Genomic DNA, 17,423 nt, shown 5'->3' with positions numbered 1-17,423 from the left:
CAACCCTAACTTTCAACCCTAACTCTTCTCTGATTGGTTAGTACCCAAATGAGTCACATACCTAAATTTTCGTATTCCCCTATAACCCTGGGCCAAACAAAAATAGAAAAATAATCCTAAGTGTCAACCCTAACTTTCAACCCTAACTTTCAACCCTAACTTTCAACCCTAACTCTTCTCTGATTGGTTAGTACCCAAATGAGTCACATACCTAAATTTTCGTATTCCCCTATAACCCTGGGCCAAACAAAAATAGAAAAATAATCCTAAGTGTCAACCCTAACTTTCAACCCTAACTTTCAACCCTAACTCTTCTCTGATTGGTTAGTACCCAAATGAGTCACATACCTAAATTTTCGTATTCCCCTATAACCCTGGGCCAAACAAAAATAGAAAAATAGTCCTAAGTGTCAACCCTAACTTTCAACCCTAACTTTCAACCCTAACTTTCAACCCTAACTCTTCTCTGATTGGTTAGTACCCAAATGAGTCACATACCTAAATTTTCGTATTCCCCTATAACCCTGGGCCAAACAAAAATAGAAAAATAATCCTAAGTGTCAACCCTAACTTTCAACCCTAACTTTCAACCCTAACTCTTCTCTGATTGGTTAGTACCCAAATGAGTCACATACCTAAATTTTCGTATTCCCCTATAACCCTGGGCCAAACAAAAATAGAAAAATAATCCTAAGTGTCAACCCTAACTTTCAACCCTAACTTTCAACCCTAACTTTCAACCCTAACTTTCAACCCTAACTCTTCTCTGATTGGTTAGTACCCAAATGAGTCACATACCTAAATTTTCGTATTCCCCTATAACCCTGGGCCAAACAAAAATAGAAAAATAATCCTAACTTTCAACCCTAACTTTCAACCCTAACTCTTCTCTGATTGGTTAGTACCCAAATGAGTCACATACCTAAATTTTCGTATTCCCCTATAACCCTGGGCCAAACAAAAATAGAAAAATAATCTTAAGTGTCAACCCTAACTTTCAACCCTAACTTTCAACCCTAACTTTCAACCCTAACTTTCAACCCTAACTCTTCTCTGATTGGTTAGTACCCAAATGAGTCACATACCTAAATTTTCGTATTCCCCTATAACCCTGGGCCAAACAAAAATAGAAAAATAATCCTAAGTGTCAACCCTAACTTTCAACCCTAACTTTCAACCCTAACTTTCAACCCTAACTTTCAACCCTAACTCTTCTCTGATTGGTTAGTACCCAAATGAGTCACATACCTAAATTTTCGTATTCCCCTATAACCCTGGGCCAAACAAAAATAGAAAAATAATCTTAAGTGTCAACCCTAACTTTCAACCCTAACTTTCAACCCTAACTTTCAACCCTAACTCTTCTCTGATTGGTTAGTACCCAAATGAGTCACATACCTAAATTTTCGTATTCCCCTATAACCCTGGGCCAAACAAAAATAGAAAAATAATCTTAAGTGTCAACCCTAACTTTCAACCCTAACTTTCAACCCTAACTTTCAACCCTAACTTTCAACCCTAACTCTTCTCTGATTGGTTAGTACCCAAATGAGTCACATACCTAAATTTTCATATTCCCCTATAACCCTGGGCCAAACAAAAATAGAAAAATAATCCTAAGTGTCAACCCTAACTTTCAACCCTAACTTTCAACCCTAACTTTCAACCCTAACTCTTCTCTGATTGGTTAGTACCCAAATGAGTCACATACCTAAATTTTCGTATTCCCCTATAACCCTAACCCTAACCCTAACGTTTATCTCTATGGCAATGAACAGACCCGCTTATTGCCCCCCGGTCCGACCCCCCAGAGATGGACTCCAACTGGACAAGCACAGTCTCACCAAGTATGTGGAGGGCACTGATCGGATTGACATGTTTCTAAGGAACTTTGAAACGCAGTGCCGGCGGTACGGGGTGCTTCCCCAGCATAGGGTTGCACGCCTGGACCCGCTACTCTCCAGCTTGGCTAAACAGACTTTGATGGCGCTTACAGAGGAGTTTGCTGATGACTATGACCACCTGAAAGAACTTTTGCTGTTTCAGCATGGTTTTACCCCTGAAGCTTACCGGGGTAAGTTCCGGCTGGAGGAGAGGCACCCTCAGGAGACCTATGTCACTTATGTGACCCGCATGGCTTTGTATGGGTTACACTGGGTGGAGGGCTCTGAGGCCAAGACTTACCAACGCCTGCTGGACCTCATCTTTCAGGAGCAGCTCATGCAGCAGTGCCCGCCGGCGGTGAGGGCTTTTGTGTATGATAAAAAGCCCAAGACCTACACCGAGGCGGCGAGGATGGCAGATGACTATGTGGTCAGCCGGTCCCAGATGACCGCCAAGGTACCAGCCAAAGCGGTAACCCCACCGTCGCCAGCCAAGAAAGCTGTGAGTACCCCCCAGTGGACCCAAAAGCCGCCTGCGGGCAGCGGGTCACAGAAGGCGGGAGAGCTCCGGCATGAGCGCCAGTGCTACAATTGCAACAGCACTGGTCACATCTGACCAGATTGCCCGGAACCCCTGCGTTCCAACGGACCCTATCGAGGGCAACGCACCCCAGCTGCAAAGCCGGTAGCCCGCGTGCGGGTGGCTTCCACCAAAGAACCAGGACCGGTCATGGAAACAACTCCCAGCGAGACGTCCCATGTCACCCCTACCCCGGTTTCTTCAGTGCCTACAGCCAGGAGCGGAGGACATCACAGCGCAGACCTGCAGCAGACGGACGGCAGGAGCAAGCATCTCACCCCGGTCACAGTCGGTGACCGGCAAGCAGTTGGCTTACTTGATTCAGGAGCTGCAGTGACCCTGGTCCGACCTGATATGGTCCGGCCAGAGGAATTGATCCCAGGCCCTGGGATACAGATCACTGTGGCTGACGGAGAGCCACGTTTCCTGCAGGTGGCCCGCATTTTTTTGGATTGGGGGGTGGGCAAGAGTGTGCGGGAGGTGGGGGTTTTACCAGGTTTGGATGCTGAAATTCTTTTGGGCAATGACCTGGGACCGATGACCTGCACCTACGACCGTGTGCCCCAGCCCGCTGCAGTGGCGGCGGTTACCCGGAGCCAGACCGCGGCAATGTTGGCGGTGGCCACCCCAGTCCCCCAGCCTTTGGGACCAACGTTAGCGGAGGGCACAGAGGAGCCCAGGGAGGTAAGCCAGGATCAGTTGCAACCACAGGCTGACTTACTGTTCCCCCTTACCGTGTCCCCTTCCCCTGACAATGACATGACTGGGGGGGGGGGCAGATTTAGGAGCCCAGTTTAGGGAGGCAGTGAAGGCAGACCCTACCCTGGCCGGCGTGAGAATTCGGGCGTCTGAATCTCAGGCAGGGGAGGGCACTGAGCGCTGCCTATGGCATAAGGGACTCCTATACAGAGAAGAAGGGAACCCGAGAATAGAGAAGGGATTGACCGGTAAGCGACAGCTAGTAGTACCCCAGGGGTACCGACAGCAATTGTTATGGGTAGCTCACTCTCTTCCGTTAGCGGGACATCAGGGGGTCACCAGAACGCGAGCCCGGTTATTGCAGCGTTATTTCTGGCCGGGGGCATCCAGGGATGCGGCTGATTTCTGCCGCTCCTGTGATGCCTGCCAGCGAGTAGGTAAGGCGGGCGACCGTGTGAAGGCACCCCTGAGACCCCTACCGATAATAGGGGAACCCTTCCAGAAGGTAGCGATGGACCTGATAGGACCCCTCATGATTCCTAGCAGGTCAGGGAAGTGCTACATCCTCACGGTGGTGGATTTTGCCACCCGGTACCCTGAGGCGGTAGCGCTGGGCACCATAAGTGCCAAGACAGTGGCAGCAGCTTTGCTGAACATTTTTGCTAGGGTAGGTTTCCCTAGTGAGATCCTAACTGATCAGGGGTCGCAGTTCATGAGTGAACTGTTACATTGTCTCTGGGATGCCTGCGGTGTACAGCACCAGCGCACTACCCCTTACCATCCCCAAACAAACGGATTATGTGAGAGGTTTAATGGTACCCTGAAGCAGATGCTTCGGACCTTTATAGAGGCGGAGGGGAAAGACTGGGAGATTCACCTGCAGCACTTGCTGTTTGCATACCGAGAGGTACCGCAAGAATCTACAGGCTTCTCCCCCTTCGAGCTACTATATGGCCGCAGGGTACGTGGACCTCTGGACCTCTTCCGTGAGGGATGGGAGGGGAAGACTACTGCTACTGATGCTTCAGTGATCCAGTATGTAGTAGATCTCAGAGACCGGTTAGAGATGCTTATGGGGGTGGCCCAGGACCACCTCAGGGCTGCTCAGACCAAGCAGAAGCAATGGTATGACCAGCAGGCCGTAGCAGAGAATTCATCCCAGGACAGCAGGTGCTTGTTCTCAAACCCACTCGGGAGAACAAGCTGATGGCTGCCTGGTCGGGACCGTACCCGGTTATCCGAAAGGTGAATGAGTGCAACTATGTTGTACAGGTAGCGCCTGAGAGGCACAAGACATATCACATTAATATGTTAAAGGAATACAGAGCACCGAGTATGGGAGCAGTAATGGCCATTTGTAGCCCACTGCTGGAGGATCCGGCGAGCAATGCTCTGCCTGATCTCCTAGGGGAGGCAAAGCAAGGAAACACTGTTGAGCAGGTAGAGATCGGGGCACAGTTGAGTGCTAGGCAGAAGGGAGAAGCCAGGGACATGCTAGCTCAGTATAGCGCCCTCTTCACTGACATGCCAGGGACCACACATCTCACCAAACACCCAGTACACACAGGGGACCTGCAGCCTCTGCATAAGCACGCTTATAGAGTGTCAGCAGAGGTCAAGACAAGTATGGAGAGAGAGATTGAGGAGATGCTGACCCTAGGGGTAATTACTCCGTCCCAGAGCCCTTGGGCAAGTCCAGTAGTCCTAGTGCCTAAGGACAAAACCACCCGGTTTTGTGTGGACTACCGGTTGCTCAACGCTGGGACGGTGTCAGATGCTTACCCCATGCCCCGCATGGATGAGTTACTAGATGAACTCGCGGGGGCAAAGTATCTGACCACCATGGATCTGAGCAAAGGCTACTGGCAGATTCCCCTGACCCTGGAGGCTAGGGAGAAGTCAGCATTCTTCACTCCAAGTGGCCTCTATGAGTTTTTGGTGATGCCATTTGGGATGAAGAATGCCCCGGCTACCTTCCAACGCCTGGTCAATAGGTTACTGGAAGGGATGCAGAGCTATGCCAGGGCTTACTTAGATGACATTGTTGTCTTTAGTAATTCCTGGGAATCCCACATAGGACATGTAGCTGCGGTGCTGGATAGAATCAGGGAGGCTGGGCTTACCTTAAAACCCACTAAATGTATGGTAGGTATGGCAGAAGTCCTGTACTTAGGGCACAGGGTGGGTGGAGGGCATTTCAAGCCAGAGCCAGCCAAGGTAGAAGCCATAGTTCAGTGGCCTGTTCCAAAAACCAAGAAACAGGTCATGGCCTTTTTGGGCACCGCAGGGTACTACAGGAAATTTGTCCCACAGTACAGCGCCGTGGCCAAACCCCTGACTGATCTGACTAAGAAGCAACTGCCTGTGCTTATTACCTGGTCTCCTGCTGTGAAACTGCTTTCCAGGCACTGAAAGCTGCGCTTGCTGAGGCCCCCATCCTGGCTGCCCCAGATTATACCAAGCATTTTCTTATTCAGACTGATGCCTCAGACTTTGGTGTGGGGGCTGTGTTGAGCCAGGTGGGGGACGACGGCAAAGAGCACCCTGTGGTGTATCTCAGTCGCAAACTGCTCCCCAGGGAGGTGGCATATGCCACCATTGAAAAGGAGTGCTTGGCCATTGTGTGGGCACTCAAAAAGCTCCAGCCCTATGTCTATGGGAGGGCTTTCACGGTCATTACCGACCACAATCCCCTGAGCTGGCTACAGAGGGTATCAGGGGAAAATGCCAAACTGCTGAGATGGAGCTTGGCTTTGCAAGAATTTGAATTCACCATTCAGCACAAAAAGGGTAGTGAAAACAGCAATGCTGATGGACTTTCACGCCAGGACTATCCCTCTGAGACTGAATTCATTAATGGTGCCAGCAGTGCCCCACTCCCCGTCAGGGCCAGTGGGCCACAGGACACGCATTAAGAAGGGGAGGTGTAGAGGGAGAGAGGGGGTGGCCCGGTATTAAAGGGGTTGCACCCCATTTGGCCACCCCTGACCGCACCAGGGAGACAAGGGGTTAACTGGGCTGAGGTCCAGAAATGTGATGTAACCCTTGTTATGACATGTAAATGTATTTTCCCCTGTTCCATTGTAATGTCTGGTTACTCAGTGTTTGCATCACACACACACTAGAATCCATCCGGGAGCACAAGGGTTAATAATTCTTTAATGATTATAGCTCTTTGTGTAAGTTTCCCGCCTTTTCGGGCACCATTTTGCAGGTCCCCATTGGCCGCCATTAGGGCTCAATGCATTTCAATAGGAATTTGTGCTGTTTTCGTCCTGTTTCCTGTAGTGACCAGCAGGTGGCGTCCGAGAGGGAGAGCGGCGGTTTCCCATTGAAAGTCAATGGGCTCATTGACTTCAATGGAGATGCCTCGAGGTAACCTAGTTGGCTGCCGTCCAGACCGCAAACCGCAAAGCGGATACAATGTCCTTCAAAAGAGCTAAAATCACTGGGTCAAGTTCAACGTCAATTAGCGGGGAAATAAACTGTTTTAGGGCACCTAGGGATAAAATTCTTTTTGCCCCTAGTTCCTAAGCGTCCCCCCACTCGACCACCACCGGGTCCCCGAATCCTGGACCCCCGATAAGGGTCGAACCAGATAGAGCGGGTCGCGCCATAGGCTTTGCCGGCGGCGGCAGAAACGGCTCAGAAAAATGACTACGTGAGAAATGCTGAATTTTAGGAATCCATATCTCCGGTTCCGGAGGGTTCAGCGGATCAGGGTTTGGGGTATCTGTAGCCACTGCTCCGGCATCGCTGCAGAACCATCCTTGACCCGCTTGGACCAACCCGACGGAGTATGGACCCCCTTGAAGTTCGGGACTTTTCCCATAAACTTCAATGGCAGAAAACCCCCATTGACTTCAATGGCGGCGATTTACCATTGAAAGTCTATGGCGGAGCTGCCCGTTGTTTTCAATGGGGATTTAGTGAAAAGCTGAGATTTCTTTTTCAATGGAGATTTTTGTATTAAAATGATTTAATGTGCATTGGTGTAACTCCGGTTTCTTAGGTCGTAGCAAGTCGCTTTTTGGACCATATGGTGTCCCAGTTCTGGCAATGCGAACTGGGAAGTTTGGACCTGCTAAACCTAACGGAACCGGATATTTTAATACGTTTATGTTTTATGCTTAATAGTGTATCTTAAGGTATGGACAAAGACCCAGAAGAGATTCTTTTGGGCCATAAGGTAGCAGATGGCCCTGGGGACGCCGCTATGTCTAGGATTTAAGTGCTGTTCAAAGTTTTATCACCCTCACTGTTTATCCGAAGCCCAAACCAGGGCAGGTCTTAAGTGTTCCAGTTAACACCTTTCAACAAAGGTTTTCCTGCCAGAACTCCAAATGGTAGACTGTCTGGCATTCCTGACGTAAATGTGGGGCTTCAGAAATGAGACCCCCAGAGTTCTACTGCGCATGTGCCAACTAGCAGGGGGGCATGGGTCAGAATGCTTTCCCACGTTAGTGAGTGGCTGGAGGTAATTGTAAACCAATCCCCTGTGCTTAAGGTTAAGAATAGAAGGAGAATGGTTTATAAACTGCTGTCCACCCATATATCCTTTGTCTTCGTTTGCTGATATGGTTACCTGATATCACCTGAATGATTTCCTCACTGCTGAAAGAAATGCTACATCATACTTCTCATTCCCCAACCCTTAAGTAAGTGTACTTCTTGTTCGTTACTGTATTATCTGTTGTGTTCACCTATATTCTAAGGAATAAATACAATTTATTATATCTTAAGCCTCGTTCAGTTCAAACCCAATTATTTTTGTGTAATATTAATAAGCCTGTGGAAGCTATCGTCACAAGGAGGTATTATAGTGTGTATTGTGGGGAGAATTAGTGTGTGTGTTGTTTGGGAGTGATATTCGGGAGGATTGTGTGTGCAGAAGGAAGAATGAGTGAGGGGGGAGTAAGGGAGCAGGATTGAATGAGAGGGGGTCATTGAGTGATAGCGGGGAGGGGAGGGAAGAGTGAGGAGAGTGGGTGTAGGAGGGAGCAGTGCAAGAGACCGTCGGGGGCAGAATACATGGTGAGAAGGGAGGCTGCCTAGAAGCATAAAAATCTACTTCACCACTGTTCTGTACTCTCTTCAATACTCTGTGTTACAGATCTCTCTGGCAAGAAATGGGGTCCAATGGCAAAGACTGCTCTAAATAAGATAGTATAAATGAACACAGAGAGAAATTCCAAAGAGTAACCCAAGAAAATACAAGTGAAATCTAATCGTAAGGTAATTAGTCCCATTAAGTGAAATACATAAAGGAATAGTCCATAAAAAAGCACAAAGGAAAAAAATAGGAGTACTTTATTGTGATGTTACATTTCAGAGAATATAAAATTATAGTAAAACAATTCCACTTTGTTCAGAAAACCAGAAAGTCTTGGTCCCAGGTGGACTGAATTTTTATTGCAAATAAGTTCCTTAATACACAAGTAAAGAATATAGTTACTTATTCTATTCTCTACTGTAAGACGTGCCACATTGCCCAATATTTGGGTACAGTGCCCAGATTGTGACCATGCACTACAGAGGTGAGATTCCCCCAACTCCAATTTGCTACACACTCCAAGAGAGATTATTGTGATCAGAGGTGGAATGAGAGGGGTGAGAAGGGTCGCTGCCCAGGGAGTAGCCTGACAGGGGGTACAGAAATCTCTTTTGGTGCATATATTGCGGAGCTGCATTGATTGACTTGTCAATCAGCTCTGCTGCCTATCCCATTGACATCATGATCCGGCACTGTGATCAGCTGCAGCGCTGACCCAGGTGTGTTAGTGCAGCACTTTACAGGGAGGGAACAGAGGTTGTGGATGACAGATGCTGGGGATAGGCCATGAGTACGGGCCAGAGTAAGGTGGAGACTTTCTGTACTCTGCATACAGGACACTGCATGCATGACAGTGTCTGTGTGTGTGTGTGTGTGTGTGTGTGTGTATTCCAAGTGTCAGTGTGCATAAGTAAGTGTGCTCTGTAAGTATGCCTGTGTGGCAGGTATAGGGGGGTGGTTCAGCTGGAGGAACTTATCCAGGCACAAAAGCACATAGATGCCCCAGATTATACCACCCCAAATGCTGATAATATCCTGCTGCACTTTACAGAAGATGATGCAGATGTCAGTGGGTGGTGGGTTCATTAAATCCATCCATCATATCATAGCCACACTGTGCATATGATGTACTGAATCAATCACAGGAAGACATCTCCATGGTAGGGGTAGAAGTTAACAGAATATGTCCAGCACTGTGGTGTGTAGCCCATAAATAATAATTGTGCACATTACAGAACATACTTGCAACTGCAAGATCATTTTGCTGCTTGTAGTGTTTGCTCTTGTCCTGTGCAGTGTTGTCGTAGATCCGTCTCTTCAGTGTTCACTGCAATAAAAGTAAGACATTGCATTAATATTACAGAAGTTTGGGAGCTGAAATCCCACTATGCTGCAGACATTTTCCCTTTGCATAAGATTCTTGTGATTATATCTCAATGATGATCAATAACAACTACATCATAACACAGCCGCTCAATACAAAATATGTATTTGCTATCAATGGTCATGGAGGCCAAACGTCACACAATGTACAGATATACTGCTGCGGCCGAGTTTATTCGAGCATTTGCCCGTTCTTGGCCGCAGCAGTAACCTGGCGCGCGCCGGAGGGTGCCGGGCGCACGCCGAAGCAGCGGAGGAGCGCCCTCCGATCGGGGCTTTCTCCCTTCCGCTGCCGGGTCCGTCGGGTCCCCCGGAACCCCCTGCCGCTGTCCCCCACATCGCGGGACACCAGTGCTCCCTCGGGGAGCCCTGGACGCGCGTGCAGGGGGCGCAGGCAACCGATGACGCGTGACCGTGCATCGGTGATGTGCGGCACGCTGAGGGAGTGCGGCTAGCACGCCGGGGCATCCCCCGGCTTGCGGTGCTAGCCGTGCTTCAATAAAACGTGTCGGTAGTGTAGCAAGGATTATTTCTTCCTCTGGTGCATTATGATGGGATGTGTTGTAAGATTCTGCATTATTAGCATCACTGAATCTTTTGGAAACTGAGTAATATTCTATGTTTTAATGCAATATTATGGATGATCAGCCGGTAAAATAAAGCTTACTGTATCTGTAGCCATGCTCTACCCATGATGTGCTGAATCAATGACTGCAGAGTGATTCAGAGTGGTAAACATGACTGGAACTCATCTCTGAATAGAGGACAGAACAGCAGTGCAGAGTAGGAGGTGAATGTATCTCAAATGGAAGACTTAGTAGCTGTGTGGGGAGTAGACAGTACAGACTGATCAAATAAATAGTTAAAGGAGTATCTTCAACATTACTTGGCTTTGTTATCAACATTGAAGTTTCTCTTGTTTTTTCTGTTCTTTAAATCACTACTACTGATGCCATGTGTAACCTGTACTGAGAGATATACTCTACTGGCCTAGATGAAACCATATGATGCAAACAGGATTCATCCCACTCCAGATTCATATGATTGCACCACTTCAACCTTTAATAAAACACATAGAACTACAGCAGTGCGCTACTGCACATGTTCTTGTTATGAATGGTAGTAGATGTGGTCCTTGGGTCAATACTTCATACAGCAGCCACACTCTACTCATGATGTATTGAATCAACAAAAACCTGCATGGTACAGATCACAGGAAGGGTAGAGTAGAGGGGAATATGTCCAATGCGAAACCCTTAGCAGCTGGATTGTGTGGAGTCAACAAAACGACAAATACTAAATGAGAAATATACACATTGCTTATCTGTCTCTGTGTAGTCATTTTCCTCCTCTTCAACTGTCTTTCAAAATTTCTCTTCTGACAGAAAAGAAACACATGGCTTCAATATTCACTGTTCTTCCCTCCTGAAATAAAAGTTAAGCATTGCATGGTTATGATCATACATACAATGAACCTTGCGCCAAACCATGTGATCCAAAGTAAATCCACCTCCCTCCCATAGCTGTGTTCCTTCTAGAGCTTCTACCACACAAGTCATTAATGTTCGTGACACTGTACTGCAGTCACAGTCTGCACACAAAGTACTGAATCAATTACATCACACTGAAAAGGCAGTCTACATGATGCAATAGTTAACCATAATAACTCTGTCATGCAAATGACAGGAAAACCTATATGTATATCATTAGGGGAGAGGGGAAAAATAATTAAAAAATAAGTGCGACAAATAAAAACAGATTATAGGAAAGTAAATCCTTGCCCTGGGAACTTTACAATCTAATAGAAATGTTAGAAGACTTAAAGAGAGGCAGCAGTTGGGGGAAGAAGTGCAGTAGATGACAATGCTTGTCCTTAATGGTGGGTACAATTAGTAGAAAGCACATCTTGGGAACAATAGTTGTTAGCAGTGACTGTGGGTGTGGGACAGTAGCCACGAGTCAAAGTTTTTTAAATGCTTGATTTAAGTCGTGAATTTTAAGATTGGTCTTACATGTGGGTGGAAGAGGTTATGTTGGCATATACTGAGTGTGAGGAAGTTTCACATGTACGGTGCAGTGATGGAAAATGGTTTCAGGCAAGTGAGAGAACAGTAGAGGTGAAAGAAGTTTACAGGAGACAGTTATGGTTATAGTGCAAGAGACAAGCAAGGGCATAACGAGAGATCAAAGATGATATGCAAGAAGGAGCAGATTAATGGAGAGCCTTAACAAAAAGGTAAGGAGGAGAACTTTGTAGGTGATACAAAAACTTGATGGGATGCCAGGACAGGGATTTAAGGAGATGAGCAGAGACTGTTGTGGGAGAAAGTGAGATAATTCAAGCAGCAGAGTTTTGCATAGGAGAAAGTTGTGAAGCATGGAGGCCTGTTAGTAGTATGTTAAAATAACCTATAGGATAACAGTATACATTGGAGTTTTAGCAGTAGGTTGAGAGGGGAAAGGGAAGATCTTGGCAATATTACAGAGAAAGAGGCAACACATTTTACCCATAGCCGTGCATGTGAATGGAGATGGAATTGAAGAGCCAAATGTTACTCCTATGCAACATGTTTGATGACAAGATAGATGGTAGTACTGTTTACTGTGATGGAGAAAGGGGATAATATGAGCCCAGTGTTAGACATTAAGTTTAAGGCAGTGGAGTGCCATCCATGAGCATATAGCCAGGAGACAACCCAAGAGTAGGGACTGGATTGCAGGAGTGAGAACAGGGGTGGATAGATTTGTGTGTGTATCATCCGCATAGAGATTATATCTAAGGCCAAAAGCATTGATGAAGTCACCAAATGATAGTATGTAGAGAGAAAGAGAGATCTCAGAACAGAGCCCTGATGTATACCCACAGACAGATCAATAGAAGACGAAGACATGTTAGCAACAGAGATGGAGAATGTGTGACAGGAAAGTTATGATGAAAACCAGGATAGAACTTTGTTACTGATACCAAGAGAGAGTTTAGAATATGAAGGAGGAGAGTGATTGAGAGCATCAAACGCAGCCGATAGATCAAGTAGGATTAGTAGGGAAAAACCTTGGGAATTAGCTTTAAGCACAGTCTGTAGAACGTGCTGTACGAAAGGCAGGTTGTAAAGGATCCAGGAGGGCATGTGATTTAAGAATGTTGACACTAGCAATTAGAAGGCAAACAGCATGAGGGATACAGAGCGGTAGTTAGTAAGGCACATAGGGTGTAGTTTGTTTCTGACAAAAGGGTGACCGCTACAGGCTTAAAGTAAGAGGGCAAAAATCCAGAGAATAGGGAGAAATTGAAGATGTGGGTGAGAGTGTGGACTAAGAGATGCAGTAAGGTGTGAGGGGATACGATCTAGAGGGCATGTGGTAGAGGGAGAATAGAAGATGATTAGCTTCCAGCTCTGTAAGAGAAGAAAAGGAGTCAAGTGCAGAAGGAGATTTGGGTAGAAGGAGAGAAGGGGGAAGGGACAGAAGGAATCTCCTTTTGGGTGGCATCCACCTTGCCTCTGAAGTAGTCAAATGCTTGAGGAGAAGTGAAGGAAGGATGGCAAGTGGGAGGAGAAGGTCAGTGGAGGGAGTCAAATACAGAGAAAAAAAACAGCGTAAATTAAATTTGAGTGTTGATGAGTGTGGAAAAAAGTAGTGTATTTAGCCCTAGAGAGCAGCTTTATACAGGACAGGAGACATTTTTACTGTAGAAAAATCAAACAAAGTGTGAGATTTCCTCCGTAGGTATTAAGAACAGCGAGTGGAAGTGTGATGAGTGTGTTTGGGAATTTAGCCAAAGGTGTGGGTTAGAGGGATGAGTGTGTCAGAGCCTATAGGGGGCATATAGATAGGAGGATAGCATTGTAAGAGTTAATAAGATTGTTAGTTTAAGCAGAAAGAAAGAGAGAGAAGAGAGAAGAGAGGTTAGAGTAGATGTCAGAGGAGAGTTTAATTAAGCAGAGGCAAATCAGTGGGACAGGTAAGATGCGGTGAGGGGAATGACTGATTGTGACTGATGAGAGCAGAAGAGGTTATGTACAACTAGAGCCTTGTTAGTAAGAGTGGACATTCCAGAGGGCACAGGAGAAGGGAAGAGAAAAGTAAGGAAAGGAATGTGGATTACATTAGATAGGTTAACACTCTTAGTAGGGAGGCCTGATGTGTATATGAGCCGGTCCAAGATTATAAGAGATATCCCCCAACATCAGCGAGCATAGAAGGAGACACAGAGATAGGTGTAGAGAGAGACAGAGATAGGGATATGTAGAGAGAGAAGGGCGTCAAGAGAATGAGACAGATAGGCGTAGAGAGAGGAGACATAGAGAGAGGGGGCTTTGAGAGGGGGGCGTAGAGAATGAGGGAAGGTGGAAGAGAATAGGATGTGCAGGAGTGCATTTCATTGAGCAGTGCAGAAATAGCTGCAATAGAGGTCTGTACAAATGGTGCTTTGTGTAGACACATGCAAAGGTAGGGGAAGGAAAGTGTATAGAACATGTGGATAAAAGCAGGAGTGTGGAAGTTAGAGAAATTAGAAAAGTTTTACAGAGGAGTGAGGAAACAGTAAACAGAAAGAACAAGAGAGAGGTTACATTGGGATGACGTGCTGTGGTAGAGAGAAATGCTAGGAGAGAGCCTCCAGATATTAGAGGACATGAATTGAGAGAGCAAATGTATAAATCAAAACCGGAGGGGGAGGTATAGCACGAAAGCTTGCACAGCAGTTGATGAAGATTATAGTCTTAAAGTTGCGTGTACCTGTCAGGGCACTCAAGAAGGTCAATGCTCACAAGTGCAGAGTTCATGAAGAAATGCTGAATCCTGTTCCCCTCCAATTTAATTTTAATATAACTTTTTCATTCTTCATTACTGCAAAAAGCAAACAAAACAAAACCACATTGCATTACTATTTTCAAAATGGATTGAATGACATATTCAACTGTAACTGTGTGATGCCAATATTGCCTTCTCACTCGTAGGCCAGTACGGTCAGGTACCCAGTACTGATAAAACAATAAGTGCCCGTACTAAGTACCAATATGAATTATAAGGAAATGTAAAATCTCCAGGTCTCTCTCCATCTCTGCAACAGATATATGGATAAGCCCATATTAAGGCATCACGTGACCGGAGCCGTCACTGACTGGGTATACGCAAAGATGCAGGGAGATGCAAAGAAAGGGAGGGAGAGAGACAGGGAGAAGATGGGAAACGGAGGGAGGCACGGATGGCAGGCCTCTCTCTTTCACTGGTGCATGCAAGGAGCTGGTCCCAACATCCACAAAGTGTGTGTGTATTATTGGTTGTGTTTTATGGCGGTAGGAGGATAGGGTGTATATTGTGTGTGTGTGGGAGTATTATATTGTGTGTAGGGTATTATAGTGTGTATATTATGTTGAGGTGCAGAGGAGAGTGTTAGATTGGGTATCTTGTGTTAGGGGGTATTGTGTATATTGTGTTTAAGACTATAATATTATTGGGGAGATTATTATTGAGGAGGTATTAAAGTGTGTATTGTGGGGAGTATTAGTGTATGTATTATTTGTGGGTGACAGATGCTGTGGGTAGGCCAAGAGTACGGGCCAGACTAAGGTGGAGACTTTCTGTACTCTGCATACAGGACTCTACATGTACTGCAGAGGTGAAATTCCCCCAACTCCAATTTGCTACACTCTCCAAGAGAGAATATTGTGATCAGAGGTGGAAGATGAGCAGGGTCACTGCCCAGGGAGTAGCCTGTCAGGGGGCATGGAAATCTCTTTTGGTGCGTATGTTGCCACGTGGCATTGATTGACCGGTCAATTAGCACTGCTTCCTATCACAGTGACATGATCCGGTGCTGTGATCGGTTGCAGCGCTGACCAAGGTGTGTTAGTGCAGCAATTTACAGGGAGGGAACAGAGGTTGTGGGTGACAGATGCTGGGGGTAGGCCAAGAGTACGGGCCAGAGCAAGGTGGAGATATTCTGTACTCTGCATGCCCATCCTGCATGCCCAGGACTCTGCATGCATGCCAGTGGCTGTGGGGTGTGTGTGTGTAGGTATGCCAAGTGTCAGTGTGCATAAGTAAGTGTGCTGTGTGTGTAAGTAAGTTTGCCTGTGTGGCAGGAGGTGTAGGGGGGTGGGGGGCGGGGGGCGGTTCAGCTGGAGGACTTTACCCAGCACAAAAGCACATAGATGCCTCTGATTATATCACCCCAAATGCTGATAATATCCTGCTGTAGATGCACTTTACAGAAGATGATACAGATGTCATCAGTGTTTGGTGGGTTCATTAAATCAATCCATCATATAATAGCCACACTGTGCATATGATGTACTGAATCAGTAACACCAATCACAGGAAGACATCTCCATGGTAGGGGTAGTGTTGAAGTTAACAAAATATGTCCAGCACTGTGGTGTGGAGCCCATACATAATAATTGTGCACATTACCAGAACAACATATTGTCAACTGCATGATCATTTTGCTGCTTGTAGTGTATACTCTTGTCCTGTGCAGTGTTGTAGTAGATCCGTCTCTTCGGTGTTCACTGCAATAAAAGTAAGACATTGCATTAATATTACAGAAGTTTGGGGGCTGAAATCCCACTATGCTAATGACAGTTTCCCTTTGCATAAGATTCTTGTGATTATATCTCAATGATGATCAATAACAACTACATCATAACACAGCTGCTCTATACAGAATATGTATTTGCCATCAATGGTCATGGAGGCAATATGTCACACAATGTACATATATAGCAAGGATTATTTCTTCCTCTGGTGTATTATGATGGGAGGGTGAGATTCTGCATTATCAGCATCAGTAAATCTGTAGGAAACTGAGTGATATTCTATTTTTTAATGCAATATTAGGGTAAAATAAAGCTTGCTGTATCTATAGCCATGCTCTACCCATGATGTGCTGAATCAATGACTGCAGAGCGATTTAGAGTGGTAAACATGACTTGAACTCATCTCTGAATAGAGGGTAGCACAGTAGTGCAGAGTAGAAGGTGAATGTATCTCAAATGGAAACCCTTAGCAGCTGTGTGGGGAGTAGACAGTACAGACTGACCAAGTAAATAGTAAAAAGTAGTAACTTCAACATTACTTGGTTTTGTTCTCCACTCCTGTTTTTCTGTTCTTTAAATCACTAATACTGATGCCATATGTAACCTGTACTGAGAGTTATATACTCTACTGGCCTAGATCAAATTAAATGATGCAAACAGGATCCCTCCCACTCAAGATTCATATGATTGCACCACCTCAACCTTTCATAGCAATAACATAGAACTGCAGCAGTGCGCTACTGCACATGTTCTTGTTATGAATGGTAGTAGATGTGGTCCTTGGGTCAGTACTTCATACTGTAGCCACACTCTATTCATGATGTATTGAATCAACAAAAATCTGCATGATACAGATCACAGGAAGGGGTGGAGTAGAGGTGAATATGTCCAATGCGAAACCCTTAGCAGCCGGATTTTTTGGAGTCAATAAAACGACAAATACTAAATGAGAAATATACACATTGCTTATCTGTCTCTGTGTAGTCATTTTCCTCCTCTTCAACTGTCCTTCAATTTTCTATTTTGCAAGAAAATGAACACATGGCTTCAATATTCACTTCTGTTCTGCAGTCTTTCCTCTTGAAATAAAAAAGTTAAGCATTGCATTATTATTATTATAATTATTATTGACGATACATACAATGAACCTTGCTCCAAACCATGTGATACAAAGCAAATCCACCTCCCTCCCACAGCTGTGCTCCTTCTAGAGCTTCTACCACACAAGTTATTCATGTCAGTGAAACTGTACTGCAGTCCCGGTCTGCACACAATCTACTGAATCA

At 45.9% G+C, this 17,423-nt stretch overlaps 1 long non-coding RNA gene across 1 annotated transcript; it reads right to left on the bottom strand.

The window, feature by feature from the left end:
• Positions 1-8,454: 8,454 nt before the first annotated feature.
• LOC142475280 (uncharacterized) lies at positions 8,455-17,206 on the bottom strand. The gene is made up of 5 exons (XR_012790854.1): positions 17,097-17,206; positions 16,013-16,110; positions 14,336-14,446; positions 10,912-11,023; positions 8,455-9,542 (listed from the first exon to the last, which is right to left on the bottom strand). It is a non-coding gene; the product is annotated as an uncharacterized LOC142475280 (long non-coding RNA).
• Positions 17,207-17,423: the final 217 nt, after the last annotated feature.

Source organism: Ascaphus truei, unplaced genomic scaffold (genome assembly GCF_040206685.1).
Source record: "Ascaphus truei isolate aAscTru1 unplaced genomic scaffold, aAscTru1.hap1 HAP1_SCAFFOLD_1126, whole genome shotgun sequence".
Classification (NCBI taxonomy): Eukaryota; Metazoa; Chordata; class Amphibia; order Anura; family Ascaphidae; genus Ascaphus; species Ascaphus truei.
This window is presented reverse-complemented; position numbering and strand designations above follow the sequence as displayed.